The following is a 17,803-nucleotide window of genomic DNA, read 5'->3' as shown; positions in this document are numbered from 1 at the left end:
GGCTGTGAGCTTTTTGCTGTATCACTGCTTGCCTCTAACATTCCTAGATTTGTATTGATTAGGACAAAAATCTGGAAAATCTGGTCCGATCATTTTCCTGTGTTGCACTATTACATATGCAGCTCACGACGTGAGACTGTCAGATGCACTCTCACTACTGCAAAATTGCATCAGGTGAGAGGAGCAGCACCATCACAGCATGCAGCAGAAGGACTTATCACTAAAAATGACTGTTTTTTTTGTTAATAACGAAACTACGGGTATTTGAACTTATCAAATATCAGCAAGAGGGAAAAATAACATACAGGCCAGCAGAAAAAAGTAAGAAGCAGTTAAAGTACATGTAACTGCATCAACATCATGAACACAACCACTAGCACACTGTGAATCCACACTGCACAATTGTTTTAGGGAGCTGGCAGGTTAAAGACCGGTTAATGTCTAGTGCGACTGAATTGGATATTTGCGTTCACACTTCCAGCTCTGCCAGCTGATGTCTGGACAAAGTCCAGAGTGCACTGCATGTGTGAAAGTGGGTTCAGTGTAGCTGAAGCAGTAAGAACAAACAAACAACTAATATGCAGACACGAGGTAAAAAGCATGCTCAAACCAAAACTATACTGAGGATATATAGTGTTTGTGTACTGAAGTTTCCTACAGCATTTCTTTCTGAGGATCAACATCACAAAGTAAAATTTTGACTACCTTGCTTCTCCATGGCCAGTCTGAGTCACCATAATTATAGGTGATCTCCTCTCCTGGACCTATGTCTCGTATTGCAAACAAACACAGATGGGGTTTCCCTTGCACAGTTAAGTACTTCATCTTGGCATTAGGGTTGATATGGTCATCATTTACAAGTCTTCCGAGTGACCCATCCTCTTTTGCTGCATCAACACTACAAAAAGACAAGTAACACTTAATTACGAATCTTTTCATTTATACACATACAAGAGCAGTATATATTAATCTGATTTAAGAGCCTTGATATCAATAATTTGAATATGTTCAGCACCAAAAGCAATGTGTCATGGAATTCAGATTTAGACGAGTTAGCACTGAAATAATATACTTACCACCACAGTTTTCCATTAAAATGGAATTCAAACATGAACACCTTAAGGCTGTCATGGTAAATTCTCTGTCTCCTTTCACATTCCTCTTTTGCTATAAGGTCACCTCGATATTCGCAAAGAAAGTCGCCTTTTTCAAAGGCAGCACAGGTGAAGATACCACGACCTAGTTAATACACAAAACCAAACAAGAAATAAATCATTACCAAATAACAAATAACTGATAAAAAGTTAGGACACATATATAAGTTTAAGATTCAATTTACCTTTGAAAGCATTAATGTATTTGATGTCCAGTCCAACTTTATCCCTTCCAGTATGAGCAAAAGAGTGGGCATCATCTCTTGGATTTAGGCGCCTTCGCCTTTGCATGACTCACTGGCCTGTGTCAAAAGCCAGAGTAACATAATAAAAAGAAGATTGTTGTTAGGATTATTATGTACTAGAAATCCAGTAATGTACATGTGGCATCTGAGCAGAAGCCATATTCTGAGCTCATAACTCAACATTCACATTTATATTTAATAAAAAGGACTTAATGTTTTAACGAAAATCATTTCTCTACATATGCAAAATGCAAAATAGGGTATTAACCCCTTTCTACAACAGAAATAGGCTGCACATGAACTAAACATTAACAGGAGGATGATGTCTGTTCCAGTGTAGAGTTGTGTTGGACACAGACTGAACTTAATCCTGCCTCTACAATTGAATGTAACATATAATCTCAGTGTAAAGAGATTCTATAACTACATCAACTCCATTGAACCTCTTGTGGGATTGATTAACCATCATTAGCACCCAGAAGGAACAAACACACAAATAAATGCAGTCTTTCATCTGCTTGAATGATCATCCTCAGTCTCTGTATCTCCTCCTCACTCACTGTCCTTGTCCTGCTTCTTCAAACAAGAACTTAACCTACATATATAACTTTACATTAACGTTAAGGTATATTTAAAGCAGCATCAGCATGACTTGACTATTGCGCGATAGCACACTACTGGGTTGACATTTCCGATCCAAGGTCCCTTATGACATTAACAAGGACCGGGATTTGGGATGTTTTCACATCAGTGTTTCTGACATATGATTAGTTTGTCATCATTTTGTTAGAATTCAAATAACAACCCAAAACAATAAACTGCTCAACCTGTTAGCTACCAGATGTAAGATCTTAACTTAAAAAGACTATGTAAGACAACATGAGCGCTGTGAGTCTCTATCATAGATCATAGATAGAACCCAGTCTCAGAGCAAAACATGAAATAGAAATAAAAACATGCTCACATTTCATCCTTGCTTTAGCTATGGAATAGTTAAATGATCAACATCAACATTAAACAGCATTTTTAAATGGCACACACTGCACCAGATACTGTACCACAGCTTTGTTGCTCCTCACTATTGTACTTTACACTTTCATAATAACAATAACAGCCAAATAACCTCTGTGGAAACGCTGATAGCTTACATTTTTAGGCACATGAGAAGATTTTACACAAGCAGACCTAACAATACAAGTTAACAAGAACAGTGTAGCCACTAGTGTGATCATCAGCTTGTTTAAACTAACAACTCCACATTACCTTAGTTGTTTTTGGCTGTTTTCAGCACACCAACACCAACCGGGCCACTATGTTACTGCTCAAAGCTTCTGTCCTCATCCCCACCACCTGTGCGAAGCATGCACGGCTCAACGAGGGGGCGTCGCCGCTCCCTGACACAGAGCTTCCACGAACATGAAAACCAAATGTGGCTCAAATGGCTTAAAATTAACAAGCATTAAACATCCTCACCTTCTCTTGTCCACAACACAGCTGGTCACACGACACTGCATGAGGCACATTCCTCCAAAACATAAAATGTATCCTCTCCTGCCTGCTCTGAAGCTGCTGCAGCTGAGAGCTGTTAGCTGCCAGCTCTACTACCAGTGCAGGCTTGTGCAGGTAACACAGGCATCAACAACATGCATGAGCACTGCTGTACAAACTACCTAATGCCAATATGCATAGAAGTTAACCTAACTTTATTGCCATTAAATTATGCATTATTAAAAAAAAATAAAATAACTTGACTTAATAAGTTATTGTTACTGTGTAAAATCCTTCCTCATGCAAATATCTACTTTGTTTACAAGTTTTAATGCTTACCTGTATGTTTTTAATCCTTTAGGGCTTCCATTAGGTCTCCAGAAGCTTCAAATGGGATTTAATTTTTAAATGCCATCAGTCGGGGCGGTCCTTGGAGCACACTTCCTGTAGACGCCACCCACGTATTCAAACCAACCAATCAGTGAAAAGGGCGCAAAAATCAAGCCGTGTGTATGAGAAATGTGTATGAAAGTGCAATATAGGAAGCACCCATAGGCTGTGCTATTTTATACACACGGATACACATAAAAACAGGTTTGTGGTAAAAAAGGACTTTGAACAAAAATGAGAGAGGATGTTCCTCAGACACTAACAAATGCAAATAAATTGTTTGAAATTCGGGGACCTTGGCATAGTCCTCAAATTACCCTAAGGTCCGCGGATTGCTGGTGTGTAGTCAGGTCAATTGTCCCTGAATTCCATGTATACCAACACACACACACACACACACACACACATACACACACAGCAATGCATTGCATGGGGCGATGTCCCTAGGAAGCCTAAAAGATGCTGGACCTTCAAAATAAAAACCCCAATTATTTACAAAATGTTCCCAGGAAGCCTGAAAGATGCTAGATTTTCAAAATAATACCCCCAAATAGTTACAGGATGTTCACAGAAAGACTGAAGGAGGCTGAATTTTAAAATTTAAATGCCATGGATGGTGATAAGACCTTACAACATGGTTTCTCTCTGTCTCTCTGAAATTGGTCAAGTCTCTCACCGACCTGGATCATGCATGTTTATAAAATCAAGCAGCTTTTGGAAATGTCTTTCGCTCTCACCATCTCTCTCTCTCTCTCTCTCCCACCAAAACGTAATGTCTCTCTGAAATTGAATTTCACGTAAACGTGGATAATATGCGTCTCTGTGTTCAAAGCAACGCCGGCATCGACGAGCACAAGGCACCCATTCAAAATGTCTCGGCAGGAGAGATTTTCTAGTTATGGGTGCCTTGCCAGCTGGGGGCGGAGCCCCATGGTATGCATTGGCACTTATATTATTATTCCTCGAACATTCCAGGTTTATTATGGGTGCCTTGCCAGCTGGGGGCTCCGCCCCCAGCTGGCAATGCATTGCATGGGGCGAAGCCCCATGCAATGCATTGGCACTTATATTATTATTCCTCGAACATTCCGGGTTTATTATTATGGGTGCCTTGCCAGCTGGGGGCGGAGCCCCCAGCTGGCAATGCATTGCATGGGGCTTCGCCCCATGCAATGCATTGGCACTTATATTATTATTCCTCGAACATTCCGGGTTTATTATTCTTATTTCTTCTTCCGTAAATTTTCGTCCCGCTACTCCTCCCACAGATTTTGTCGCACATACTCGAGACCTATAAAAAAACATGCGGAATTACGTCGAATGGTGTGCTATGACTTTTCTAAGAATTTCGTCCAATAATTCGCTCAAAAATCGCGGAAACGCGGCCAAAACCGACGAATGGGACTCAAGGTCTCTCGCCCTAAAGAGAGAATCGGCAAAAATGGGCGTTTTTCAGCCACTTTTTTTGTCTTTAAACACTTCTCCTAGCCACAAACGGAGTCCGACAGACATGATTTTTACATCTGGTGAAAGTAGAGTTTGTTTCCTACGCACACATGCCACTCTGACATCTCTCGGTCCAGTAGTTTAGGCTGAGTCAATTTACCGAGAAATCTTTTCCGGTCTCACCTCTCCATTGACTCCAATGTTAATTTTTGGAAAAAAGTCAGAAAAGGAGAAATACGAAGAAAAATTTCTAACTCGCTCCCACGGTCTCATTTCTGAACCCTTTCTCGCCAAAACATATCTGTACGTTCGTGGAAGTCTTGGGATTCTCAAAATGTTTTCATTTCTTAGATAGGACCTATAGTTTTTGAGTTACAAGCATTTGTTTGAAGAGTGGCGCTAGAGCAGCACACTCTAACTTTTGAATGGACTTCAATGGCAAGGGCCAAAAAAGATTCCTGATGAAAAAACTAAATTTCTAAATCGCTCTTACGGTCTCATTTCTTAACTCTTATGAAATATAAACATATGTGGACGTCGGCCAAAGTCTTGTGATTCTCACAATGTCTTCATTTCTCAGATACGACTTATAGATTTTGAGTTAGAAGCTTTTGTTTGAGGGTTGGTCTGAAACCAGTTTTTGTCTCCAAAGTGTGCGCGCAGCAGGTGTTCCTCATCTAATCAGTGAGTAACCATAGCAACCCCATAGACTGTCAGAGGTCAAGTCTCCTCTATAAATTTACTAGATTCAAAGTTTTTGCCACCATCCGCTTTGGCCCAGTGGTTAAGGCACTCGGATCATGTGACGTAAGTCTGGGTTCGAATCCGGGTGAGGGTGGTGGTTTTTGCTAATTTTTGGAGCATATAAATAAAAGTAAAAATAAGCCCCCCCACCCCCCCATAGTAACTGGATATTACCAGGAACATGTAAGGGGCCTTTATTTTGAAAATAAGCCCCCCCCCCATTATAACAGAATGTTACTAGGAAGTCTATACAGAACCTTTATTTTGAATATAAAAATAAACAACCCTCCCCCATTGTAATAGAATGTCACAAGGAAGTCTGTACAATGCCTTTATTTTGAAAATAAGCCCCCCCACCCCACCATATTACAAGGAAACATGTACAGAGCCTATGTTTGAGTGTATAAATAAGCCCCCCCATCCCCCCCATAGTAACTGGATATTACCAGGAAACATGTAATGAGCCTTTATTTTGAAAATAGCCCCACCCATTGTAATAGAATGTTACCAGGAAAGCTGTACAGAGCCTGGTTTTTCAAAATAAAACCCCGAGATGGTTACAGGATGTTCTCAGGGAGCTGGAAAAAGAGTGGATTTTCAAAATAAAACTCCCCAATAGTTACAGGATGTTCCTAGGAAGAGTAAAAAAAAGCTAGAATTTCAAAATAAAATCCCCAGATTGTTAAGGAATGCTTCTAAGAAGCCTAAAAAAAGCTGGACTTTCAAAATAAAATGCCCAAATAGTTACAGAATGTTCCCAGGAATCCTGAAAGACGCTGGATTTTCAAAACAAAACCCCCAAATAGTTACAGAATGTTCCCAGGAATCCTGAAAGACGCTGGTTTTTCAAAATAAAACCCCCAGATAGTAACACAATGTTCCCAGGAAGCCTGAAAGATGCTGGATTTTCAAAATAAAACTCCAAAATAGTTACAGAATGTTCCCAGGAAGCCTAAGAGATGCTGGATTTTCAAAATAAAATCCCCAGATGGTTAAGGGATGTTCCTAAGAAGCCCAAAAAAGTCTGGACTTTCAAAATAAAAACCCCAGATAGTTGCGGGATGTTGTCAGGATGCTTGAAGGAGTCTGGATTTTCAAAATAAAATCCTCAAATAGTTACAGAATGTTCCCAGGAAGCCTGAAAGTGGCTGAATTTTTAAGATTAAATGCCATGGATGGTGATCAGACCTTATAACATGGTTTCTCTCTGTCTCTGAAATTGGTACAGTCTCTCTGTCACCGACCTGGATTCATGCATGATTTAAAAAATCAAGCAACATTTGGAAATGTCTTTCGCTCTCACCGTCTCTCATGTAAACCTGGATAATATGTCTCTCTGTACGCGAGCGTCGGCGACGAGCACAAGGCACCCATTCAAAATGTCTCGGCAGGAGAGATTTTCTAGTTATGGGTGCCTTGCCAGCTGGGGGCTCCGCCCCCAGCTGGCAATGCATTGGCACTTATATTATTATTCCTCGAACATTCCAGGTTTATTTTTCTTTTTCTTCTTCCGTGTTTTTTTTGTCCCGCTACTCCTCCCACAGATTTCGTCGCACATACTCGAGACCTATAAAAAAACATGCGGAAATACGTCGAATCCTGTGCTATGACTTTTCTAAGAATTTCGTCCAATAATTCGCTCAAAAATCGCGAAAACGCGGCCGAAATCGACGAATGGGACTCAAGGTCTCTCGCCCTAAAGAGAGAATTGGCAAAAACGGGCGTTTTTCAGCCACTTTTACTCTGTTTAAACACTTCTCCTAGCCACAAACGGAGTCCGACAGACATGATTTTTACATCTGGTGAAAGTAGAGTTTGTTTCCTACGCACACATGCCACTCTGACATCTCTCGGTCCAGTAGTTTAGGCTGAGTCAATTTACCGAGAAATCTTTTCCGGTCTCACCTCTCCATTGACTCCCATGTTAATTTTTGGAAAAAAGTCCGAAAAGGAGAAATACGAAGAAAAATTTCTAACTCGCTCCCACGGCTTCATTTCTGAACTCTCCCCCGCCAAAACATATCTGTACGTTCGTGGAAGTCTTGGGATTCTCAAAATGTTTTCATTTCTTAGATAGGACCTATAGTTTTTGAGTTACAAGCATTTGTTTGAAGAGTGGCGCTAGAGCAGCACCCTCTAACCTTTGAATGGACTTCAATGGAGATCACCAAAAAAGATTCCTGATGAGAAAACTAAATTTCTAAATCGCTCTTACGGTCTCATTCCTTAACTCTTATTAAATATAAACATATGTGGACGTCGGCCAAAGTCTTGTGATTCTCACAATGTGTTCATTTCTCAGATACGACTTATAGATCTTGAGTTAGAAGCTTTTGTTTGAGGGTTGGTCTGAACCCAGTTTTTGTCTCCAAAGTGTGCGCGCAGCAGGTGTTCCTCATCTAATCAGTGAGTAACCATAGCAACCCCATAGACTGTCAGAGGTCAAGTCTCCTCTATAAATTTACTAGATTCAAAGTTTTTGCCACCATCCGCTTTGGCCCAGTGGTTAAGGCACTCGGATCATGTGACGTAAGTCTGGGTTCGAATCCGGGTGAGGGTGGTGGTTTTTGCTAAATTTTGGAGCATTTAAATAAAAGTAAAAATAAGCCCCCCCACCCCCCCATACTAACTGGATGTTACCAGGAACATGTAATGGGCCTTTATTTTGAAAATAAGCTCCCCCCCCATTATAACAGAATGTTACTAGGAAGTCTATACAGAGCCTTTATTTTGAATATAAAAATAAACAACCCTCCCCCATTGTAATAGAATGTTATCAGGAAGTCTGTACAGAGCCTTTATTTTGAAAATAAGCCCCCCCACCCCCCATTTTACATGGAAACATGTACAGAGCCTATGTTTGAGTGTATAAATAAGCCCCCCCACCCCCCCCCCCCCCCCCATAGTAACTGGATATTACTAGGAAACATGTAATGAGCCTTTATTTTGAAAATAAGCCCCCCCCCATTGTAATAGAATGTTACCAGGAAGTCTGTACATAGCCTTTATTTTGAAATAAGCCCCCCCATAGTAATAGAATGCTACCAGGAAAGCTGTACAGAGCCTGGTTTTTCAAAATAAAACCCCCAGATGGTTACAGGATGTTCCCAGGGAGACGGAAAAAGAGTGGATTTTCAAAATAAAACTCCCAAATAGTTACAGGATGTTCCTAGGAAGAGTAAAAAAAGCTAGAATTTCAAAATAAAATCCCCAGATTGTTAAGGAATGTTTCTAAGAAGCCTAAAAAAAGCTGGACTTTCAAAATAAAATGCCCAAATAGTTACAGAATGTTCCCAGGGAGCCGGAAAAAGAGTGGACTTTCAAAATAAAACTCCCAAATAGTTACAGAATGTTCCCAGGAAGCCTGAAAGATGCTGGATTTTCAAAATAAAACCCCCAAATAGTTACAGAATGTTTCCAGGAAGCCTGAAAGACACTGGATTTTCAAAATAAAACCCCCAGATGGTTACAGGATGTTCCCAGGGAGCCGGAAAAAAGAGTGGACTTTCAAAATAAAACTCCCAAATAGTTACAGAATGTTCCCAGGAAGCCTGAAAGATGCTGGATTTTCAAAATAAACCCCCCAAATAGTTACAGGATGTTCCCAGGAAGCCTGAAAGATGCTGGATTTTCAAAATAAACCCCCCAAATAGTTACAGGATGTTCCCAGGAAGCCTGAAGGAGGCTGAATTTTTAAAATGAAATCCCATGGATGGTGATTAGACCTTATAACATGGTTTCTCTCTGTCTCTGAAATTGGTAAAGTCTCTCAGTCACCCCTCTGGATCATGTGATCAAAATGCAGCTTTTATACATGTCTTTATCTCTCACTGTCTCACTCTCTCTCCCAGGGTCTCTCTCCTTCCTCTCGAACTGTTACAGTCTCTCTCTCTCTCTGAAATTGGTCGACTCTCAGGGTCTCTGTCCTTCGTCTTAAAGGAAATGTCTCTGTGTTCGAAGCAACGCCGGCATCGGCGACGAGCACAAGGCACCCATTCAAAATGTCTCGGCAGGAGAGATTTTCTAGTTCTTAGTTCTTCTTCCGTAAATTTTCGTCCCGCTACTCCTCCCACAGATTTTGTCGCACATACTCGAGACCTATAAAAAAACATGCGGAATTACGTCGAATGGTGTGCTATGACTTTTCTAAGAATTTCGTCCAATAATTCGCTCAAAAATCGCGGAAACGTGGCCAAAACCGACGAATGGGACTCAAGGTCTCTCGCCCTAAAGAGAGAATCGGCAAAAACGGGCGTTTTTCAGCCACTTTTTTTGTCTTTAAACACTTCTCCTAGCCACAAACGGAGTCCGACAGACATGATTTTTACATCTGGTGAAAGTAGAGTTTGTTTCCTACGCACACGTGCCACTCTGACATCTCTCGGTCCAGTAGTTTAGGCTGAGTCAATTTACCGAGAAATCTTTTCCGGTCTCATCTCTCCATTGACTCCCATGTTAATTTTGGGAAAAAAAGTCTAAAAAGGAGAAATACGAAGAAAGATTTCTAACTCGCTCCCACGGTCTCATTTCTGAACTTTCTCCCGCCAAAACATATCTGTACGTTCGTGGAAGTCTTGGGATTCTCACAATGTTTTCATTTCTTAGATAGGACCTATAGTTTTTGAGTTACAAGCATTTGTTTGAAGAGTGGCGCTAGAGCAGCACCCTCTAACTTTTGAATGGACTTCAATGGAGATCACCAAAAAAGATTCCTGATGAGAAAACTAAATTTCTAAATCGCTCTTACGGTCTAATTTCTTAACTCTTATTAAATATAAACATATGTGGGCGTCGGCCAAAGTCTTGTGATTCTCACAATGTGTTCATTTCTCAGATACGACTTATAGATTTTGAGTTAGAAGCTTTTGTTTGAGGGTTGGTCTGAAACCAGTTTTTGTCTCCAAAGTGTGCGCGCAGCAGGTGTTCCTCATCTAATCAGTGAGTAACCATAGCAACCCCATAGACTGTCAGAGGTCAAGTCTCCTCTATAAATTTACTAGATTCAAAGTTTTTGCCACCATCCGCTTTGGCCCAGTGGTTAAGGCACTCGGATCATGTGACGTGAGTCTGGGTTCGAATCCGGGTGAGGGTGGTGGTTTTTGCTAAATTTCGGAGCATATGAATAAAAGTAAAAATAAGCCCCCCCACCCCCCCATAGTAACTGGATATTACCAGGAACATGTAATGGGCCTTTATTTTGAAAATAAGCCCCCCCCCATTGTAATAGAATGTTACCAGCAAACATGTAATGAGCCTTTATTTTGAATATAAAAATAAACAACCCTCCCCCATTGTAATAGAATGTTATCAGGAAGTCTGTACAAAGCCTTTATTTTGAAAATAAGCCCCCCCATCCCCCCATATTACAAGGAAACATGTACAGAGCTTATGTTTGATGGTACAAATAAGCCCCCCCATCCCCCCCCATAGTAACTGGTTATTACCAGGAAACATGTAATGAGCCTTTATTTTGAAAATAGCCCCACCCATTGTAATAGAATGTTACCAGGAAGTCTGTGCAGAGCCTATATTTTGAATATAAAAATAAACAACCCTCCCCCATTGTAATAGAATGTTATCAGGAAGTCTGTAATGGGCCTTTATTTTGAAATAAGCCCCCCCATAGTAATAGAATGCTACCAGGAAAGCTGTACAGAGCCTGGTTTTTCAAAATAAAACCCCCAGATCGTTAAAGGATGTTCCAAGGGAGCTGGAAAAATAGTGGATTTTCAAAATAAAACTCCCAAATAGTTACAGGATGTTCCTAGGAAGAGTAAAAAAAAGCTAGAATTTCAAAATAAAATCCCCAGATTGTTAAGGAATGTTTCTAAGAAGCCTAAAAAAAGCTGGACTTTCAAAATAAAATGCCCAAATAGTTACAGGATGTTCCCAGGGAGCCGGAAAAAGAGTGGACTTTCAAAATAAAACTCCCAAATAGTTACAGAATGTTCAGAGGAAGCCTGAAAGACGCTGGATTTTCAAAATAAAACCCCCAAATAGTTACAGAATGTTTCCAGGAAGCCTGAAAGACACTGGACTTTCAAAATAAAACTCCCAAATAGTTATAGAATGTTCAGAGGAAGCCTGAAAGACGCTGGATTTTCAAAATAAAACACCCAAATAGTTACAGAATGTTTCCAGGAAGCCTAAAAGACGCTGGTATTTCAAAATAAAAGTCCTGGATGGCGACAAGACCTTACCAGGAAGCACGAAGGAGTCTGGATTTTCAAAATAAAAACACCAATTATTTACAAAATGTTCCCAGGAAGCCTGAAAGATGCTAGATTTTCAAAATAAAAACCCCAAATAGTTACAGGATGTTCCGAAGAAGCCTGAAGGAGGGGGAATTTGGATGGTGATAAGACCTTACATCATGGTTTCTCTCTGTCTCTCTGAAATTGGTCAAGTCTGTCACTGACCTGGATCATGTATGTTTATAAAATCAAGCAGCTTTTGGAAATGTCTTTCGCTCTCACCGTCTCTCTCTCTCTCTCTCTCTTTTAAACGTAATGCCTCTCTAAAATTGGATTTCATGTAAACCTGGATAATATGCGTCTCTGTGTTCGAAGCAACGCCGGCATCGACGAGCACAAGGCACCCATTCAAAATGTCTCGGCAGGAGAGATTTTCTAGTTTTTCTTTTTCTTCTTCCGTGTTTTTTTTGTCCCGCTACTCCTCCCACAGATTTCGTCGCACATACTCGAGACCTATAAAAATACATGCGGAAATACGTCGAATCCTGTGCTATGACTTTTCTAAGAATTTCGTCCAATAATTCGCTCAAAAATCGCAAAAACGCGGCCAAAACTGACGAATGGGACTCAAGGTCTCTCGTCCTAAAGAGCGAGTTTCCAAAAACGGGCGTTTTTCAGCCACTTTTTTTGTCTTTAAACACTTCTCCTAGCCACAAACGGAGTCCGACAGACATGATTTTTACATCTGGTGAAAGTAGAGTTTGTTTCCTACGCACACATGCCACTCTGACATCTCTCGGTCCAGTAGTTTAGGCTGAGTCAATTTACCGAGAAATCTTTTCCGGTCTCATCTCTCCATTGACTCCCATGTTAATTTTGGGAAAAAAAGTCAGAAAGGAGAAATACAGAAAAAAATTTCTAACTCGCTCCCACGGCCTCATTTCTGAACTCTCTCCCGCCAAAACACATCTGTACGTTCGGGGAAGTCTTGGGATTCTCACAATGTTTTCATTTCTTAGATAGGACCTATAGTTTTTGAGTTACAAGCATTTGTTTGAAGAGTGGCGCTAGAGCAGCGCCCTCTACCGTTTTCATTGACTTCAATGGAGATCACCAAAAAAGATTCCTGATGAGAAAACTACATTTCTAAATCGCTCTTACGGTCTCATTCCTTAACTCTTATGAAATAAAAACATATGTGGACGTCGGCCAAAGTCTTGTGATTCTCGCAATGTGTTCATTTCTCAGATACGACTTATAGATTTTGAGTTAGAAGCTTTTGTTTGAGGGTTGGTCTGAAACCAGTTTTTGTCTCCAAAGTGTGCGCGCAGCAGGTGTTCCTCATCTAATCAGTGAGTAACCATAGCAACCCCATAGACTGTCAGAGGTCAAGTCTCCTCTATAAATTTACTAGATTCAAAGTTTTTGCCACCATCCGCTTTGGCCCAGTGGTTAAGGCACTCGGATCATGTGACGTGAGTCTGGGTTCGAATCCGGGTGTGGGTGGTGGTTTTTGCTAATTTTTGGAGCATATGAATAAAAGTAAAAATAAGCCCCCCCACCCCCCCCATAGTAACTGGATATTACCAGGAACATGTAATGGGCCTTTATTTTGAAAATAACCCCCCCCCCCCATTATAATAGAATGTTACTAGGAAGTCTATACAGAGTCTATATTTTGAATATAAAAATAAACAACCCTCCCCCATTGTAATAGAATGTTATCAGGAAGTCTGTACAAAGCCTTTATTTTGAAAATAAGCCCCCCCACCCCCCATATTACAAGGAAACATGTACAGAGCCTATGTTTGAGTGTATAAATAAGCCCCCCCATCCCCCCCATAGTAACTGGATATTACCAGGAAACATGTAATGAGCCTTTATTTTGAAAATAGCCCCCCCCAATGTAATAGAATGTTACCAGGAAGTCTGTACAGAGCCTTTATTATGAAATAAGCCCCCCCATAGTCATAGAATGCTACCAGGAGAGCTGTACAGAGCCTGGTTTTTCAAAATAAAACCCCCAGATGGTTACAGGATGTTCCCAGGGAGCTGGAAAAATAGTAGATTTTCAAAATAAAACTCCCAAATAGTTACAGGATGTTCCTAGGAAGAGTAAAAAAAGCTAGAATTTCAAAATAAAATCCCCAGATTGTTAAGGAATGCTTCTAAGACGCCTAAAAAAAAGCTGGACTTTCAAAATAAAATGCCCAAATAGTTATAGAATGCTCCCAGGGAGCCGGAAAAAGAGTGGATTTTCAAAATAAAACCCCCAAATAGTAACAGAATGTTCCCAGGACGCCTGTGAGATGCTGGATTTTCAAAATAAAAACCCCAAATAGTTACAAAATATTCCCAGGAAGTCTAAAAGATGCTGTACCTTCAAAATAAAACGCCCAAATAGTTACAGAATATTCCGAGGAAGCCTAAAAGACACTGGATTTTCAAAATAAAACCCCCACATAGTTACAGGATGTCCCTAGGAAGTCTAAAAAACGCTGGACCTTCAAAATAAAACCCCCAAATAGTTACAGAATGTTTCCAGGAAGCCTGAAAGACACTGGATTTTCAAAATAAAACCCCCAAATAGTTACAGGATGTTCCCAGGAAGCCTGAAGGAGGCTGAATTTTTAAAATGAAATCCCATGGATGGTGATTAGACCTTATAACATGGTTTCTCTCTGTCTCTCTGAAATTGGTCTCTCACTGACCTGGATCATGTATGTTTACAAAATCAAGCAGCTTTTGGTAATGTCTTTGGCTGTCACCGTCTCTCTCTCTCTCTTAAACGTAATATCTCTCTGAAATCGGATGTCATGTAAACCTGGATAATATGTGTCTCTCTGTCCTTCGTCTTAAAGGAAATGTCTCTGTGTTCGAAGCAACGCCGGCATCGACGAGCACAAGGCACCCATTCAAAATGTCTCGGCAGGAGAGATTTTCTAGTTTTTATGGGTGCCTTGCCAGCTGGGGGCGGGGCAAAGCCCCGTGCAATGCATTGGCACTTATATTATTATTGCTCGGGCTTATTATTCTTCCGCTTCCGTAAATTTTCGTCCCGCTACTCCTCCCACAAAGTTTGACGCACATTCACACAAAGTACATCAAACCGTGCGCATTTTTCCCGATCGGTGTGCTATGACTTTTCTAAGACATTCGTCAAACGGTTCGTTCGTAAATCGCAAAAATACCGAAAACCAAATGCATGGGAGTCAAGGTCTATCGCCCATTTAGAGCGAGCAGTCAAGGTCTCTCGCCCAATTAGAGCGAGTGGGGGAAAAATGGCTGAAAACGGGCGTTTTTCAGCCACTTTTTTTGTCTTTAAACACTTCTCCTAGCCACAAACGGAGTCCGACAGACATGATTTTTACATCTGGTGAAAGTAGAGTTTGTTTCCTACGCACACATGCCACTCTGACATCTCTCGGTCCAGTAGTTTAGGCTGAGTCAATTTACCGAGAAATCTTTTCCGGTCTCATCTCTCCATTGACTCCCATGTTAATTTTGGGAAAAAAAGTCAGAAAGGAGAAATACAGAAAAAAATTTCTAACTCGCTCCCACGGCCTCATTTCTGAACTCTCTCCCGCCAAAACACATCTGTACGTTCGGGGAAGTCTTGGGATTCTCACAATGTTTTCATTTCTTAGATAGGACCTATAGTTTTTGAGTTACAAGCATTTGTTTGAAGAGTGGCGCTAGAGCAGCGCCCTCTACCGTTTTCATTGACTTCAATGGAGATCACCAAAAAAGATTCCTGATGAGAAAACTACATTTCTAAATCGCTCTTACGGTCTCATTCCTTAACTCTTATGAAATAAAAACATATGTGGACGTCGGCCAAAGTCTTGTGATTCTCGCAATGTGTTCATTTCTCAGATACGACTTATAGATTTTGAGTTAGAAGCTTTTGTTTGAGGGTTGGTCTGAAACCAGTTTTTGTCTCCAAAGTGTGCGCGCAGCAGGTGTTCCTCATCTAATCAGTGAGTAACCATAGCAACCCCATAGACTGTCAGAGGTCAAGTCTCCTCTATAAATTTACTAGATTCAAAGTTTTTGCCACCATCCGCTTTGGCCCAGTGGTTAAGGCACTCGGATCATGTGACGTGAGTCTGGGTTCGAATCCGGGTGTGGGTGGTGGTTTTTGCTAATTTTTGGAGCATATGAATAAAAGTAAAAATAAGCCCCCCCACCCCCCCCATAGTAACTGGATATTACCAGGAACATGTAATGGGCCTTTATTTTGAAAATACCCCCCCCCCCCCATTATAATAGAATGTTACCAGCAAACATGTAATGAGCCTTTATTTTGAATATAAAAATAAACAACCCTCCCCCATTGTAATAGAATGTTATCAGGAAGTCTGTACAAAGCCTTTATTTTGAAAATAAGCCCCCCCACCCCCCATATTACAAGGAAACATGTACAGAGCCTATGTTTGAGTGTATAAATAAGCCCCCCCATCCCCCCCATAGTAACTGGATATTACCAGGAAACATGTAATGAGCCTTTATTTTGAAAATAGCCCCCCCCAATGTAATAGAATGTTACCAGGAAGTCTGTACAGAGCCTTTATTATGAAATAAGCCCCCCCATAGTCATAGAATGCTACCAGGAGAGCTGTACAGAGCCTGGTTTTTCAAAATAAAACCCCCAGATGGTTACAGGATGTTCCCAGGGAGCTGGAAAAATAGTAGATTTTCAAAATAAAACTCCCAAATAGTTACAGGATGTTCCTAGGAAGAGTAAAAAAAGCTAGAATTTCAAAATAAAATCCCCAGATTGTTAAGGAATGCTTCTAAGACGCCTAAAAAAAAGCTGGACTTTCAAAATAAAATGCCCAAATAGTTATAGAATGCTCCCAGGGAGCCGGAAAAAGAGTGGATTTTCAAAATAAAACCCCCAAATAGTAACAGAATGTTCCCAGGACGCCTGTGAGATGCTGGATTTTCAAAATAAAAACCCCAAATAGTTACAAAATATTCCCAGGAAGTCTAAAAGATGCTGTACCTTCAAAATAAAACGCCCAAATAGTTACAGAATATTCCGAGGAAGCCTAAAAGACACTGGATTTTCAAAATAAAACCCCCACATAGTTACAGGATGTCCCTAGGAAGTCTAAAAAACGCTGGACCTTCAAAATAAAACCCCCAAATAGTTACAGAATGTTTCCAGGAAGCCTGAAAGACACTGGATTTTCAAAATAAAACCCCCAAATAGTTACAGGATGTTCCCAGGAAGCCTGAAGGAGGCTGAATTTTTAAAATGAAATCCCATGGATGGTGATTAGACCTTATAACATGGTTTCTCTCTGTCTCTCTGAAATTGGTCTCTCACTGACCTGGATCATGTATGTTTACAAAATCAAGCAGCTTTTGGTAATGTCTTTGGCTGTCACCGTCTCTCTCTCTCTCTTAAACGTAATATCTCTCTGAAATCGGATGTCATGTAAACCTGGATAATATGTGTCTCTCTGTCCTTCGTCTTAAAGGAAATGTCTCTGTGTTCGAAGCAACGCCGGCATCGACGAGCACAAGGCACCCATTCAAAATGTCTCGGCAGGAGAGATTTTCTAGTTTTTATGGGTGCCTTGCCAGCTGGGGGCGGGGCAAAGCCCCGTGCAATGCATTGGCACTTATATTATTATTGCTCGGGCTTATTATTCTTCCGCTTCCGTAAATTTTCGTCCCGCTACTCCTCCCACAAAGTTTGACGCACATTCACACAAAGTACATCAAACCGTGCGCATTTTTCCCGATCGGTGTGCTATGACTTTTCTAAGACATTCGTCAAACGGTTCGTTCGTAAATCGCAAAAATACCGAAAACCAAATGCATGGGAGTCAAGGTCTATCGCCCATTTAGAGCGAGCAGTCAAGGTCTCTCGCCCAATTAGAGCGAGTGGGGGAAAAATGGCTGAAAACGGGCGTTTTTCAGCCACTTTTTTTGTCTTTAAACACTTCTCCTAGCCACAAACGGAGTCCGACAGACATGATTTTTACATCTGGTGAAAGTAGAGTTTGTTTCCTACGCACACATGCCACTCTGACATCTCTCGGTCCAGTAGTTTAGGCTGAGTCAATTTACCGAGAAATCTTTTCCGGTCTCACCTCTCCATTGACTCCCATGTTAATTTTGGGAAAAA

This window comes from Paralichthys olivaceus, chromosome 5, assembly GCF_024713975.1.
Source record: "Paralichthys olivaceus isolate ysfri-2021 chromosome 5, ASM2471397v2, whole genome shotgun sequence".
Lineage (NCBI taxonomy): Eukaryota > Metazoa > Chordata > Actinopteri > Pleuronectiformes > Paralichthyidae > Paralichthys > Paralichthys olivaceus.
This window is presented reverse-complemented; position numbering follows the sequence as displayed.